Source organism: Patagioenas fasciata, chromosome 2 (assembly GCF_037038585.1).
Source record: "Patagioenas fasciata isolate bPatFas1 chromosome 2, bPatFas1.hap1, whole genome shotgun sequence".
Taxonomy (NCBI): Eukaryota; Metazoa; Chordata; class Aves; order Columbiformes; family Columbidae; genus Patagioenas; species Patagioenas fasciata.
Window position 1 is genome coordinate 168674483 of NC_092521.1, and position 15424 is coordinate 168689906.

Here is a 15424-nt window from a genome sequence, read left to right on the forward strand (position 1 = left end):
TTTAATTTCTAATACACACCGTGCTGACTGCTGTCGTAAGACAAAGCAACTTTTCAACCGGAATTAAGCACCAGCATCTGCGTTTGACAGCACAGCATTGTGCCACCTGCTCCCGGCCCTTCCCTTGGCGTACGGCAGCACAGTGGCTCTTCATCCGCATCCCTCACAAAAACCAGCTCTGCCTCGCTCCAACTTAGAGAATCAGCGTGGTTTGTGTTGGAGGGACCTTCCCAGCCCCCCAGTGCCACCCCTGCCATGACAGGGACATCTTCACCAGCTCAGGTTGCTCAGAGCCCGTCCAGCCTGGCCTGGGATGTCTCCAGGGATGGTTCATCCACCACCTCTCTGGGTACCTGGGCCAGGCTCTCACCACCCTCAGGGCAACAATTCCTTCCTCATGTCCGGCCTCCTAAGGTTTAAGAAATAAATCACAAGATCTTTGTGTACAGACAGCAGCTTTCTCATCCCCACCTGTACCAACATATGAGGTTTGCAACACAAACCCAGAACAGCCTCTTCCATTTCCTTAGTAAATGAGTGTACGACCAAGAGAGCCCAGACTAACTTTAAACTGCGCCTCAAACACAAGAGTTTGCTTTTCCATAGTATTATAGATGTTGGAACGGTCATACTTTTCTAGAAAACTCCTGCTCTTGCTGTCATCTTTTGCCTCTACTGCAAATTCTCCCAAAAACCAAGACTGACCAGCAAAGGAAGAAATGTAGAATTTCTTCTTGCCAGAAATCCAAACTCAAACTTAGAGATGCTGAATGATACTGCTTTTCCCAAGACAAAAGCTTTTATCTCGCTTAACAATGGCTCCATGTTCTAAATTCTTTACATTTCTGCCTGAGAGCATTTTACAGCTTTCACAGCAGGCCCCTCTTTACCACTGAAAATGCAGATATGTAGATAGTAGCAGCTCAGAAAACAGAAGCCCCCTGTAAGCCTGGAGGCAAAACTACCCAATGTGTGAAAACTTTTCCCTTTATAATAAACAGTAGTCTGGTTTTTAAAGTATATTCAACATCTCGGTTTTCCAGAAAATGTTCTTCAACCAGGCCTTAGTGTTAGGTAGGCATGAAAATATATTACTGAGCTAGTGAAGCATGGGAAAAAATATATTAAGCCCCACACACACTGTTTTGTAGTAATTTTTCTTGCACTTCAATACATAAAATAATCCATTCCATCTTGTTGCCTATAGCAAAGTCCTGTATCTAAATTTTCAACACGACTTTTAACGCAGCGCAATTTCCATTTAAAACACCGAGCTTGGTAAAGTAGGAACGGATTCAACACGGTCCTTCTGTCACCCCAAGAAGATCCTCAGGGATCCTCGGATCCTGGGACCCACCATTTCAAATGCACGAGCAGGAACATCACATCATGGTAGCAGCCCCAGATGTGATGCAGAATTTCAGCAGCTTCCTGTATTTAGGGAAGGAAAGGGGAGGAAAGAAGGGCAAAGATGGAAGAATTTATTAAAAACTGACGTTTATAGAGGTCACCCGCTCTCTGCTATCACAAACAGCACAGATCAATCTGCCTGCTGTTCGCTCAGCACCGCAGGGCAAGGCACATGGAAACAGCAGGATTGATGCTGCCAGAGACAAAATTAGACAAACTACTTCAATCTTCTACTGTTAAATACAAACCATTCTTATTCAGGCTCCAGCTAAGATCTCGAGCCACAGAACAGAGGGTCCACGGAGGACAAAGCCTCTTTCATGTCCATGTGCCACCTCCTTCATGTGGCAGCATTTCCACAGCCTCTGGGGACTTATTCACACACGTGCACACGGTTCAGGTATTTTATACATTCCTGGGCTACACCCAGGGCACACAAAGCAGAAAAGCAAGAGTGATGACTGATTAACACGGTCCACTCGACCTGCAAATGTTTCTCTGGCCTCTTTTCTGTCCTCACTACAGCCAGGATTTCACGACAGTGCCAGAAACTCAGCACCACAAACACCCCCCGAAAACAAGAGAAATCAAAGAGTTTCCTGGCAGATGCAGAAAACAGCCAGATGTTGGATCACTCACACAGCAGCAAAGACAGACCTGACTTTTCGCCCTTTGTTGGACTGCAGAGGGGAAGGATGAGAAGAACAGCCCTTGGGAAGCCAGTTTTCCCATCCTTCAAGTCTGACTGACTGAGCAGGACGAGGGCCAGGGATGAAACGTTCTTCTGAAGACTTCAGAGGTGGGAAAACAAGAAAAATGCTCCAAACACCAATCTCCCTTCAGGGAAATGCTGCACAATCAGCTCAAACACCAAGCTCCTTTTCTCCGCTTGCGTTCCCAGGAGGAGAATAAGGGGCTTTGTGCTGTGCAAGGACCCAGAGGTGACGGGGGAACAGAAGAGTCCCTATGGGAAAACCGTAAGCTCCTGGAAACTGGTGTCTGGAAGGGGTTAATCCTGATGCTGCTGTTTCAGAAACAAGGCTCCACACGAGCCTGTGTGTTCTCTGCCAAGTATTCTTCATAAAAGGGCACTTTTCATACCCAAAAAGCAGAAACCATTTGATAAATTACATCTCAGGGTGCATTTCCTCCATTCCAGCTACATGGCCAGAACGGTATTTAAAAGTCTGAACTGAGTTTTTGAACCAGATTTCCATACACAAAATGTGCATCTAGCCCAGGATAACCAGGCACGTGCAACCTCAGGGCAAGTCTCACCTTCCTCTGCTCAGAAACACGCTGGTTTTGATGAGAGCTGAACCTGCAAGTTCTCTAAAGTCCAAGATAATAACTCAACGTCGCACTGCGAGGATCAAACACCTCCAACATACCCTTCCCTTCTCGCTTCTCCTCCCCTGAAGACACCTCAAAGCTCTTCACACCCTTGGAGTGTGTGCTCTGAACTTGCCTGGAAACTCACTCCCTTCAGTCAACTGAAAATAGATGAACAAGCCACCAAAACCAAATCAAAGCGCGTCTGCCAGGAGCTGGAAGGATTACAGATCAAGGAGTCACGCTCATCTTGATAAAAAACCCTACACAAATTCATGGTTAGCCACTCACCTCATTCTCACCTTTTTGCCCGTTTTCCTCCACCTACAATATTCATTTATGTTTTGAGAGTTTAAAAACCCGGGTTATCCTAAATACTCCATTTTACAAGTGGTACTTCACTCATTTAACAAATTTCTAATCAGACCTTGAAATGCTTGAGCAGCAATGACAAGAGAGAAACGCTCCCACCAAGATTCAAAAGGAAGCACTTAAATAATCTCCACATCCCAGATAACATGTTATCTGCTACCAACGAAGTGACTGACACTCAAAATAAGTTTCCAAATCTATTTTCAGGGTGTTTTTTCTATCTTCTCTTCTCTTTGCATCCAGCCAAAGGCAGCTTACTCATTATTAAGTATATTGACAATTTACCAAACGCAAGAAAACATTTCCCAGTCTCTCCTTCCTGAGTTCTTGTCCACAATTATCTGGTCTCCTCTGTCAATTTACTACAAGGAAAGAAACACGATCATATGAGACAATTTATCTCTTAAAAATATGGATTTAGCACCATTTGTTACAATTTCAGAAACATTAACTGATCAAGGTGTGTTGTAGGAAACCCACAAAATTAGTTAGGACAGGGTTTAGTCCAGCGAAGAAGAGGTGTGGGATAAACACAATAGGAAGAATCTCCAAATTAATTTCTAATTCTGGCACAAGGCCACTGAGCAGATTTTGGACAAAAGGTTTGCCCTCTCTAGACCCATTTCTCCCCAATCTGTAAAAGTAAATTATACTGATTCCATTTAAAAATATTGTGAAATATGAAGCTATGAATCCCCATTCAAAAGCTGCTCCTATAAACTCCTGGTGAGATAAGCAAGCAAAAGAGACAAATCAGATTGTAGTGATTGGCTTTTCATTTAATTCTTGATTTTTTTACTATAGAAAATACACATTTACTTAGATCAACAGAAGTTTGCAGTTACAGCACTATAATGAAAAACCTGCAGAAGTTTTGGAAAGGATCTAAACACTCCCGTGCCATGTAATGCACAAACTTTCAAACAACGGTCATTAGAATGTCGTTCAAAAGCCTTTCAAATGTCTCTACCATTTATTATCAAATGCTGTAAAGTGGCAAGTCCTTCATTTTATCGAGGAATTTACGGAGTTCACAACTTGCCATACAACACATTTTTCATGTAACTTCTTTGTCAACAGGATCAACATCGATTAATGATTATTCAGCCCACTAAAGGTTCTTTCAACGTTATTTTTGCTGTGTGGTTTGATACCTAAAAATCAGCAAATAAGGAGGGAGGTTCTTGCACACTACGTATGAGAAGATTATACAGCTGGTCAAAGAGGAGGCTGAGGAACAGCTGGGAAGAGGTGTAACAACTAACAATCACCATTCATTCAGATACCACAAGCAGTGAGTCCATCAGGGAGTCTGTAGGACCAAGAGATGATTGGGAGGACACAGAGAGAACAAAAATCATGGAAAAGCTACAACAAATTTGAAGGACCAGGGCGAATTACTGCAAAAGACACCAAACAGCTACGATAACACGTCACCTTGTGTCCCAATATCGTTACTACAAGGTGGGAAGTATTCTTCCTGCTTCTGCTGGGGAATACCTGAGAAGCTACAGGTCATTAAGGCAGATGTTTTAAAGAAATCAGTAGAAAATAGCAAACAGAATTGTTTGATGGAAGGAGAGTGATTATACCTCGAGGAAGAGGCAGCTTCGCAAATCAGAAAATCATAGGTTTATCAGACTGACTGCTCCAGAGGGATAAACAACCCACTCAGAGCGGAGATCCTATGTCGAAAGGCTGCACAGACTGAGAAAAATGTCTTCAAAAAACGCCTTACCGGGGACTTCTGAAAAACCAAGCTGCCGCATGACAGAGGGAGAGCCTTCATGTGGGTATGAGTTGGTTAAGAAAGGATCCTAAGCAATGTGGGAGGTTTGTTCATAGAGGGTGGTAATCACAGAGAGGGAACCATGCTGTTTGACATACACACCATCTCCATGGAAAAAGGTGCAATGGGGACATAGATAACACTTTCAGTTGTCTGTCAGCCATGGTGGCAAGGATCAGGCCCCCCAAATAGTTGGCAGAAATAACTCCAGGTCAAGTGACCAGGTAACGAAACGGCAAATTAAGTTCAATGCCAACCAATGGTACATGATGTATATGAGGAAAATAACATTACAAACACAGGAATGCGTTCTCAACTGCCTATCGCCACTTGCAAACAAGATCCTGGGGTCCTAATTGCTAATCCTCTGAAAATGTGAACTTGTTGTCATCAAAAAAGGCAAACTGTATATTAGGAATTGTCAAGAATGGAACGCAGAACAAAGAGAAATCAGTCCATTAGTATGTAAATCGGTGCTACGCACACACCAAGTTCTATACACAGTTCTGGTCGTTCTTCCTCCCCATCTCAACAAGGACGTGCAGTGGCCTTAGAAAAGGTACAGAGAAGGTCAACAAGGACAATCAAAGATACGGAGCAGCGTCCATAAAACAAAGAAGCATGGGAAGCGTTTCCAATCTGGAGATTTTATCAGCACATGGATTCAACAGAACTCTCTAAAATCCAGAGATGACATGAGGAAACAGAGCAGGGGATGGCTGCCTCTTCCAGGACAGGAATAATTCAGCATCAAACGAAACTACAAAGTAGCAGCTCAAAATAAAGACCCAGTTAAGCTGTGGAAATCTTTACCCCAGCACCCAGTCTATGTCATGGCGGTTAAAAAGGCAAGCGGACACACTTTTGGAAGCGCAAAGCCAAGGCGTTCCTCTGGCTCGAGCAGCCCCTGGGCCATGAGCCGCTGCTCCCGAACACCACGCTGCCTGCCAGCATCCAACCTATTTGTCTTGTTCATACGCTTTTCCCCTCTTACAAAGACTGTCCGCGCTCAGAAAGCGGACACTGGGCTAACAGGCCGGCAGCTGTCCTTATGCAACGCATCCCACATGACTGCTTTTGGAATTATCTGCTGCTTTGTGTTTATCGATGTCACTGCTTTACGACAAACGACGAGGGAATCACTTTCTCCTAAAAATACCAAAAGCCTGATGCAACACCCACCTGCAGTTACGTCTCGGAGCCTTACCATTAAATCCAGCTATATCAAATCCACCTTGAGCTTCAACAAGAGTGTGCTGGGCTCTTGCAGTTTGCCCCAACTCGGTAATGAGGCACAAACACTGAGAAAACTGATCAACTTTTCACTCCTCAGCAGTTCGGGATATTCCAGACACTAGGTATACAGAAATTAACTCCAGGACAGGAATGGGAACCAACAAAGAGCATCTTTGATCTTTCTGAGGATATACCTTATCTATATGAGATGCACATATCTGTGCACTGATCAGACACCTGAAACCCATCTGTTAAACTTTTGAAGTATGAAGAAAATTCATTTCCATAAAAATAATACGGACTCCAAGTGTTAATTACACATGTTTTACCTTCTTGGAGGCCTTATCAAGCTCCACGGCTGTAATATCTGCCTACATTCATGTTTCCTCCGGAACACAACGGCATCCGCTCAGCTCTTGCTGTAACCGTTGCTGCAGCTCTTGCTGCAGGACTTGTGAGAGGAATCCAGGAACAGCTCACACCACACAGCCCTGCAAGGCTCACGTCATCTCCTAAACCTCTCCCCAAGATCAAATTTAACAGCTTAGCCCACACCTCTTGTTTGGGTTATGAAATATTCAGAATGCTTTTGGAGATCATTCATGAAGCGGTGACTCGGTCAGATCCATCCTCAGTGTCATTTCTGGGAAGTTTCCAAAGATTACATACATTATAGAGCAGCAATAGTCCAAATGTCCCCAAAGCAGCCCCTACACCCCCCTAAAGCATGAAAACTGCAAAAAGCCCATCAAGATAAACACTCCAGCATAACTGTGATGCTTTCACAAGGGCAGACACACATTTCTTCACTGAAGGACACAACCTTTTTCTTCCGTTTCACGTGTTTTGTGCCTCGTTCCGTCCGTGGTGAAAGGCACTAACGGCAATGCCCTTCGCCATTTCTCCTGCCCCAGCGCAGAACAAACCTCGGTAGTAATTACAGTGAAGCTCTACCAGCACGGGGTGGAACAGAAGGATTATATCATAACCTGCAGTTTATTTTCCAGTTTATATACCCAAACACAATTTTCGCCTCCTTTCCCCGCAGATCACAGGTGAAAAGGCTCTTTTAATTCTGGATTATACCTCATCAATTATTCCCATGCCTGCAGCTGATTATTTCTGCTTGAATACAAAACCCCACCATTGTCCTTATGGACCTGTAATCTATTTTTCAGGCAACATTTAAGTCATCAAATCCATTTCCCGATTTTTAATCCTGTCATACAGCACATTTACCTGTTTTACATCCATTATACAGCGGCACCTTCTTACCAAGGAGGTCCCCGTGGCACCAGCCCCGGCCGTGCCGCGCTCCCTGACATCTCTCACTCGATTACTCGCTGCAGGATTTTCAGATCACTGCTACTCCACGTTCTCTTCTTCCCACTCCTTCGCCTACACAAACCGCTCGCTCTCCTCAAGGCTTTCAAAACATCGCCTCTTTTCCATTTCTCAAAAGACGCCTACTAAAGCTCTTAAGGATTTTTTTAGGCTGTACTGTAAGTACCTAGATGAAAATATCTCACTTAAGTGACTGTTGCAAATCTACTTTTTCTTTTTTATAGTCTGTCACTAGCATTAGTTGCTCACCAGCTGACTTTGGTTCTCAATAAGAGCCAAACCATCCCGAACTCTTCAGTTCCAGAGACACTGGACAGTAAGGTTCCCTCTCTGTTCTTTCCTCCACCATCTTCTTACTATTATAACACAGAATAATTTTTGTATCCCTCAATGGCCTCTGATACTGAGGTTCAACTTCCGTCTTAATCCTTCTTATGTGGTCTTAATGAAAAACGGAAATACCTCTGGGTTTGTGTAACCCACGCGTTGCAGGAGAGATGAAAGCAATGGCTGCAATTAGTGCCTTGAGAATGAGATTTCTACCCAGCTCTGTTCTTTCGAGAAGAGTTCACATAACTGAGAAGTACCTCCAGCAGTCATTTACTAGCACAACATACTTATCGGACATTCACTCACTTTTTCTGCATGGTTCTACAGCTGCAATTAGTCATTTACCTCAATTAAGTATCCGAAACAAGCAGGAATTCTTTCTCAATTCTTTATCTACAGCTGGGGCTCCTTTCCCTGCAAAGGACACATTTCTGGGTTGAAAACTCTCCTTCAGGACAGATATCAGAATTAATGGTTAATGAACGCTATTTAAAAAAAACCACACACTACTGTTTAATTTAAGGCCACAGATTCCAACTGTATAGTTTCCAGTTCTATTTCTCAAATGACAACGTTGTCTGTATTTCTGAATCCACAGACAACATCCACATTCCATTCAACAGTTTTACTGCACAGGGAAGGTTAATTCGGACAATAACACTTTTAAGTGCCTATTACAGACAAATATACTCCCCAGAAGGAAATATAGTTCATTTAGCAGCTTCCCCATGCAAAGGCACGTTCCCTTCACCATGCAGAAACCCATCCTGGCCCAGACTTTAACCGAGGAAGGGTAGCAAAGCTTTTTCAGGTATTAATACCTTCCCTTTGCTGCAATTTGCCTCACCAGCACAGAGGTCTCAAGCACCTTTCGCATCATCACCATTTTCATCGCTGCTTAGTTCAGCCGCTCGATTTGGTGCTCTCTGCTGATGCAACAGAGCGCTATTACTTTTCTGGTTTCCCAAGATCACAGCTTATATTGGGTCATTTATCTCCTAGAAGAAAATTCTCCCAAAAAATACTCCGAAGCCGTTTTTTCCACTCTATCGCATTACAAACACACAGCCACTACAAAGTCCACCTATCACGGGCAGAAGTTTCCTGACTAACAGATAGCAGAGCTGGATCAAACTAAGTTTATGCATCGAGCGCTATTGTTTCCCTGAAAAACATGTTGTGGGAACACATAAAACAATGGTTTTCCCATTTCAGGAGCACCTGGTTTCTGCAGTACCTGTTGGGTAACATCTGATAGCTGTCAACAGAAGAGTTTGTGAAACTTCTGGGTTTGGCAGAAAAATAGAAATCTACCTTTGGCTGTCCAGGGAAACGCGCTTTGTGTTCCATGCAAACCCTCTCTGCAACTCCCAAAAGTTAGAGCTTCAGTGGTATTTTTACTCTGAATTCTCGAATGTCGCAAGTTATGGCTGTGTCTGTCACCTAATGAACAGGGACCCGCTCCCAGGCAGGATGCGAACACTGACAGAAATCAGGGAGACAACGAACACAGCCGACAAACACAACTCTGACCACTCGGTCCATGAAACAGAAAGCAAAAACTAAGAAGGAAGCTTCAGCATGTATGACCCTGCATTGGTTCCTCAAAAAACAAACTGCCAAACCTTTCAGCAGAACAGTTTTCATTATAAATAAGTCTGCACTTTCAGATCTTTCAGGCTTGACCTGCAGAAGGGAACACAAGCATGTGTAAGGTGACTCACCTGCATGGGATTGATTTTCAGCGGGTTCCAGGTTACAGAAGCAGCATTTGGCAAACATGAATGAGCAAACTATGGGGACTCCCAGCATCCCACAAGGGAGCTTGTTGTCATCTCCAGCATCACCCCGAACTAAATATTTTCTTTCCAATCATCACCAACTAAAAAGCTGGGATCGGCAAATCACTAAGCTCTTTCTTCCCAACAACGCAACAATCCCAAAACTACTCTGTTCGACGACAAGTCTCGAACTCTGACTCCAACATTGTCTTTTGAAAACAAATCAACTGTTATTCCCACGGCATCTCGACCACAATGGTCCATACACGATTAATTCCGTTTTTAACCACAGAAATGCAACCCTCCTCATTCAGCCCCGCTCTCGCGCTGCGGCTCAAACTCACTCTTTCACTGGCAGGAGCCTTAGAATTTGACTTTCAGCATAACTGGGTTCCCCTGGGAAGAAAAGGCATTGGCCACTCCGAAACACCGGGACTGCGGCTTCACCTGAGGACACAAATTAAGATTCGCTTGCAAACAACCACCTTTAAGTCCTTGTTCCTCCACCTTTTTGGTATTTTGGTTGCGTGTAGAAGTTTCGAAGGAATTATAACGCAGATATTACAGCTAAGAAACACCTGTAAAGCTCAGTCTACATCTACCTCCTGCTACTCCCCTTCCACTCATTACTACATCCTGCTACAGACATGTAAAACTATTTTTGCTCATCAAGCTGTACCTATTCTGTTTTTTTTTAAACTCTTTGCTCAGAGAGGGACAAAAAAGAAAAGACTTTTCTAGACACAATTATACAAACTCTGATGACAGACAGGCCTAGCAACCCACTTAGCAAAAATAACACTGAATAGCTCAACGGCTGTCTTTGGAGAAAGCTTGACAAATTCATTCAGTGCTGAGATTTTGACACTTCAACTATTTTAATGCTCCTGAGACAAAACCTGATTCTTCTTCGCTGTTTCGTGATGTTCTATTGGAATCACGTTTGGAAAAATAAACAGCATTGCACTGTTAAGCTTTGTAACTGGAAATACTGAGCGGAACTGTTTTGGTGGGAGGACCCAGGGGCTACCAGCACAGCTCTCTATGTGTCACACATTCAGTGAAAATCCCGGGGTGTTTTCCTCTCTTCTGCATTCAAGTCAGCTAATCTCCTTTCTGCATTACACAACAGCCCCTGTAATCCTGAATTATCGCACCAGTACCCTGTCATAGCAGTCACAGGGTTCATAAAGAGTGAGGTCATGCCTCATCTTCGCCCCTTCATGAAAGGAAACTTGATTTGTCTTTCAGCACTCCTGAAAAATAAGCGGGCCTTGCATTCAGGAAATTTTGGCACGTAGGCAGCACCTCTTTCCTTGGGATTCTCACAAATACAAACCCACAGCTACAGCACTTCAGGATTCAAACAGCAATATTAGAAAATCACCTACAAATGTTAATTTGGCCTTGTATACGGAAGCCGATTCCTAAGTATTAACCAAACTTCAAAGACCAGGGCGATCAGCACTTGCAGCACCGTGCTGTTGCCACAGAGTGAAGTTCCCACAAAATCAAAGTTCTGGTTCTGTAGCAGAGTCCCAGTTCTGCAGCCCAATCCCAGTTCTGCAGCAGAGTTCTGGTTCTGCAGCTGAATCCCAGCTCCACAGCCCAGTCCCTGTTCCAAAGCCCAATCCCAGCTCTGCAGCCCAGCCCCTGTTCCAAAATCCAATCCCAGCTCCGCAGCCCAGTCCCTGTTCCAAAGACCAATCCCAGTTCTGCAGCAGAGTTCTGGTTCTGCAGTTGAATCCCGGCTCCGCAGCCCAGTCCCTGTTCCAAAGCCCAATCCCAGTTCTGCAGCCCAATCCCTGTTCCAAAGCCCCAGTTCCACAGCCCAGGCCCCTTTCCAAGCCCAATCCCAGTTCTGCAGCCCAATCCCTGTTCCAAAACCTAATCCCAGTTCTGCAGCTCAGTCACAGTTCCAAAGCCTAATCCCAGTTGCGCAGCTCAATACTGGCTCTGCAGCCCAGTCCCTGTTCCAAAGCCCAAGCCCAGTTCTGCAGCCCAGTCCCCGTTCCAAAGCCCAGTCCCCGTTCCAAAGCCCAGTCCCCGTTCCAAAGCCCAATCCCAGTTTTGCAGCCCAGTCCCTGTTCCAAAACCCAGTCCCCATTCCAAAACCCAATCCCTGTTCCGCAGCCCAGTCCCAGTTCCAAAACCCAATCCCAGTTTTGCAGCCCAGTCCCCATTCCAAAACCCAATCCCAGTTCTGCAGCCCAGTTCCTGTTCCAAAGCCCAATCCCAGTTCTGCAGCCCAGTTCCTGTTCCAAAGCCCAATCCCAGTTCTGCAGCCCAGTCCCTGTTCCAAAGCCCAATCCCAGCTCCAAAACCCAATCCCTGTTCTGCAGCCCAATCCCTGTTCCAAAACCCAGTCCCCATTCCAAAACCCAATCCCTGTTTCAAATCCCAATCCCAGCTTCACAGCCCAGTCCCTGTTTCAAATCCCAATCCCAGTTCTGCAGCCCAGTCCCAATTCCAAATCCCAATCCCAGTTCCGCAGCCCGGTCCCCGTTCTGCCACCATGGGTAACTACCGGTCAACGTGCAAAGCAAAGCCACGGAGCAGCGTCACTTACTCCACATCTTGGTCATTCCCTTTACGTACACACTCCTCCTTTTCTATAAAGCACGTTGTTCCGACTCCGCAGCAGAACGACTGCCTCTTTCCTTCACCTCTCCCTCTTCACTGGTTTAGTCCCACTCCACCACCAAAACTTTGCACATTCCCCCTTCCTCACGCTTTCCCTCCCTCTCCCCACACAGCAACACCTTGGGTTGACAACTCCCGCTCTCCTCAGCGCTCCAACCATGGTTTGATCCCAAATCCACTCGCTACCCCAGGCCCTTCACGCAAGCACCCAACCCCAAATCTTTCCCCACAAAACAAACAACAAAACACTTGCTGCTCCATCGGGTGCCGAGCGGGTCAGGCGGCCCCGTGTCTCTGGAAAGCAAAGCGCCTCGCTCTTTGGGAATATTAACAAGGTTCGCTCCATTTTGCTGTTTAAAACGGTACAGCCTCGTTAATTGTTATGCAAAATATGGTAAAGCACGCTCGCAAAATAAAACGCAACCTGAGGAGGGAGAGAGGCCTGGAGGCCGCGGTTACCTCAGGAGCGAGGCGGGCGGAGAGCGATCGTTAAACGGCCGTTAACGGCGGCGCGCGCCCTCCCCTCACGCACCCGCACGCGCGCGGCCGCGCGCGTGCGGGTGCGTGAGGGGAGGGCGCGCGCTCAGGCCGCTCTTTTCTTTTGGGGGTAGGGGGCAGAATCGGGGTGGGGAGAACGATCGCGCTCGCCGGTTCCTCTCACCTCACCGACGGGAAGCGGCTCCTCGTTAACCTCCGAACTTCGACCTCTCCGCGGGTGTGAGTCCCGTCTTGGCTTGTTTTAAACCCCTTTTCTTCCGCCCCCCCTCCCTCCCCCCCGACATTAAACGCCTTCCCGTCGTTTCCCAGCGTCCGGTTCATCCATCCCCCTTCCCGCCCTCCCCCCTGTTGTTGCCGCCACTGCCGCCGCCGCTACCGGGGGCCCCACGCGTGCGCGCGCACGCACGGCCGGCGTGGGCACGCCCCCTCACGCAACAAACCACGCCCTTTACTATGTAACCACGCCCCTTTGGCTGCCAGTCCCCGCCCCTAGCGCTTTGGGTACGCTCACTGTCAGGCCACGCCCCCCCCCCTCGCGGACGGGCGCGCCGCGGTTCACGTGGGAAGGCGGAAGGGGGACGGTGGTGGCGGGAACACGTGGAGCGGGGATAAACGGGGCGGGGGGCAAACCGGGAGCCGTGGGGCACACAGGGAATCGTGGGACAGGGCATCAGCCACCTTGGGGCTCGGGGGGGAGAGCAGACCCAGAGTGTGCACCGGGGAATGGCGGGGCTGCGGGGGCTGAAATCCACGGGAGGCATGCGGGGGCTGAGAGGGGAGGTTTGGGCACTGGAAGCAGGGAGGACGTTGCACCGGGAGCACTGGGGCTTGGTGCAGGGGATGGAGGAGAAACGAATACTCGGAGCTGCGTGGAACAGGAGCGTGACAGACACTGGAGTGGGCTGAGTGGGGACAGCCGCAGTGCTGGAAGGACAGTGAGGGCCCTGCATTGTGTGCACTTTTCCCCCCTTGTGCAGAGGAAGGCACGGGAAGACCGAGCTGAGTAGCACAGGATGCAATAGCTCCTATGCCAACACGGGCAGAGGGGGACAGTGCCCCCACACCAGTGCTGCCAGCCCAGCTGTCACCGCAGCACAGCTCCCAGCTGCCAAGCACCGCTCCTGAGATCCCCGCCCAATACTACTACATCACCTTGAATCCTGGGGGCAGTTTTGGGCCCCTCAGGCCAAGAAAGGCCTTGAGGTGCTGGAGCGAGTTGAGAGAAGGGAAGGGGCTGGAGCACAAGTGTGATGGGAGCAGCTGAGGGACCTGGGGGGTTCAGCTGGAGAACAGGAGCTGAGGGGAGACAGGGACACAAAGAAACGGCCTCAAGTTGCACCAGGGGAGGTTGAGGTTGGATCTGGGGAACAATTTCTTCCCCAAAGGGCTGTGGGGCGTTGGAACAGGCTGCCCAGGGCAGTGCTGGAGTCACCATCCCTGGAGGGGTTGGACAGATGGACATGAGGTTCTCAGGGACATGGGGCAGTGCTAGGGGTGGGTTAACAGTTGGACACCATGATCTTGAGGGGCTTTTCCAACCGAAATGATTCTATGATTCTACAATCTAAGCCTCTCCCAGGGAACCTGCACCAGTCCCAGTCTTGGTGGGGGCCTTTCCCCAGTTGTTGCCTGGCCAAGGCCCCAGGCTGCTCCCACCAAGGCCGAGGGAACGAAGAGCAGAATGAACACAAGCCTCAGGCCAAGTCCCACCTGCTTTATTGGTTGAGATGTTGCACAAGCTCTGGCTCACAAACAAAGAGCTGTGCGTAGCAGCGGCCCCGAGCACGCAGCTGTTGGCTGACCCCACCAAGGCCACCCTGTTCTGCCACCCATCGCATCACTCCTAATCTCCCCTTTCTGTGCTGCCTTTCCGCAGCGCCAGCTCCAGAGCAAGGTCTCAGTCATGGCCGCGCTGGGTGGCCTTGGCTCAGCAGAGCTGCCAGATTGGCCTCTGACATTCTCACCCTGGTGGCAGATGCCATTTCTGGATGTCACGCAGGGATGGAGGGAACGCTGGGCTTGGTCTTCACCATGAACCAGAAACCACCACAGGTTTCACTGCCCTTTCTCCAGGAGGCATCTCCCAGGTGGTGCCTGTCCAAGCTCTCACCAGTGCAATGAGCGGCACAGAAAGAAACAGGCAAAAGCCACCAGCCACGTCACACAGTCACCCTGTGGTTTCGGAGGAGGGAGACAAAGCCCTGGAGAACGGATGTTTTGGGATCACACAGGTATTATTTCAATTATACACCATTATATGTCCATTACAGCTGCATTTTAAGCAGCCGTAGCACCTGCAGTGACCAGAGCTACCAGCAGCTCCCTTCCCCAAGATGTGGTTGTCCCATCCTCCCGCTGCAGACTGTGACCACACATTGACCCCCAGGCACTGCCACCGCACTGGCTGCTAATGACAAGCAGCCACAACCTCTCCAAGCGCACCCCAAACTCAAACCAAAGGGGACACCACAGCAGGACACGTCACTGGGCCGTCCAGCGTTTCTGCATGGATAAAAGCAGAAACACATCCCGCTGCTGGAGTCGTTACCCCAGCGCCGGAGCTGCGAAGGACCTGCAGGTTGTTTTCATCTCTCATAAGTGTGCAGGATGTGATTTATCTCCAGCTACAGCTGGAGCATCTACCACAACTCCAGGTCCTGCATCCATGGGAAGGAGGGGAACCAAAGTC

The 15424-nt window shown here is 48.0% G+C and overlaps 1 protein-coding gene across 2 annotated transcripts in view; it reads right to left on the reverse strand.

Annotated features, from left to right (window-relative positions):
• The window catches only part of SCAP (SREBF chaperone), a 55861-nt gene extending 42841 nt beyond the window's left edge, over positions 1 to 13020 (reverse strand). Inside the window, exons 1-2 of one of the 2 annotated variants that reach the window (XM_065830307.2) lie at positions 12899 to 13008; positions 9939 to 10041 (exon numbers count right to left, since the gene is read on the reverse strand). The gene's annotated coding sequence lies outside the window, so the exon portion shown is untranslated. Of the gene's footprint in view, positions 1 to 9938; positions 10042 to 12898 lie in introns of both variants that reach the window. The other variant, XM_065830306.2, reaches the window with a different exon arrangement.
• Between the last annotated feature and the right edge of the window lie 2404 nt (positions 13021 to 15424).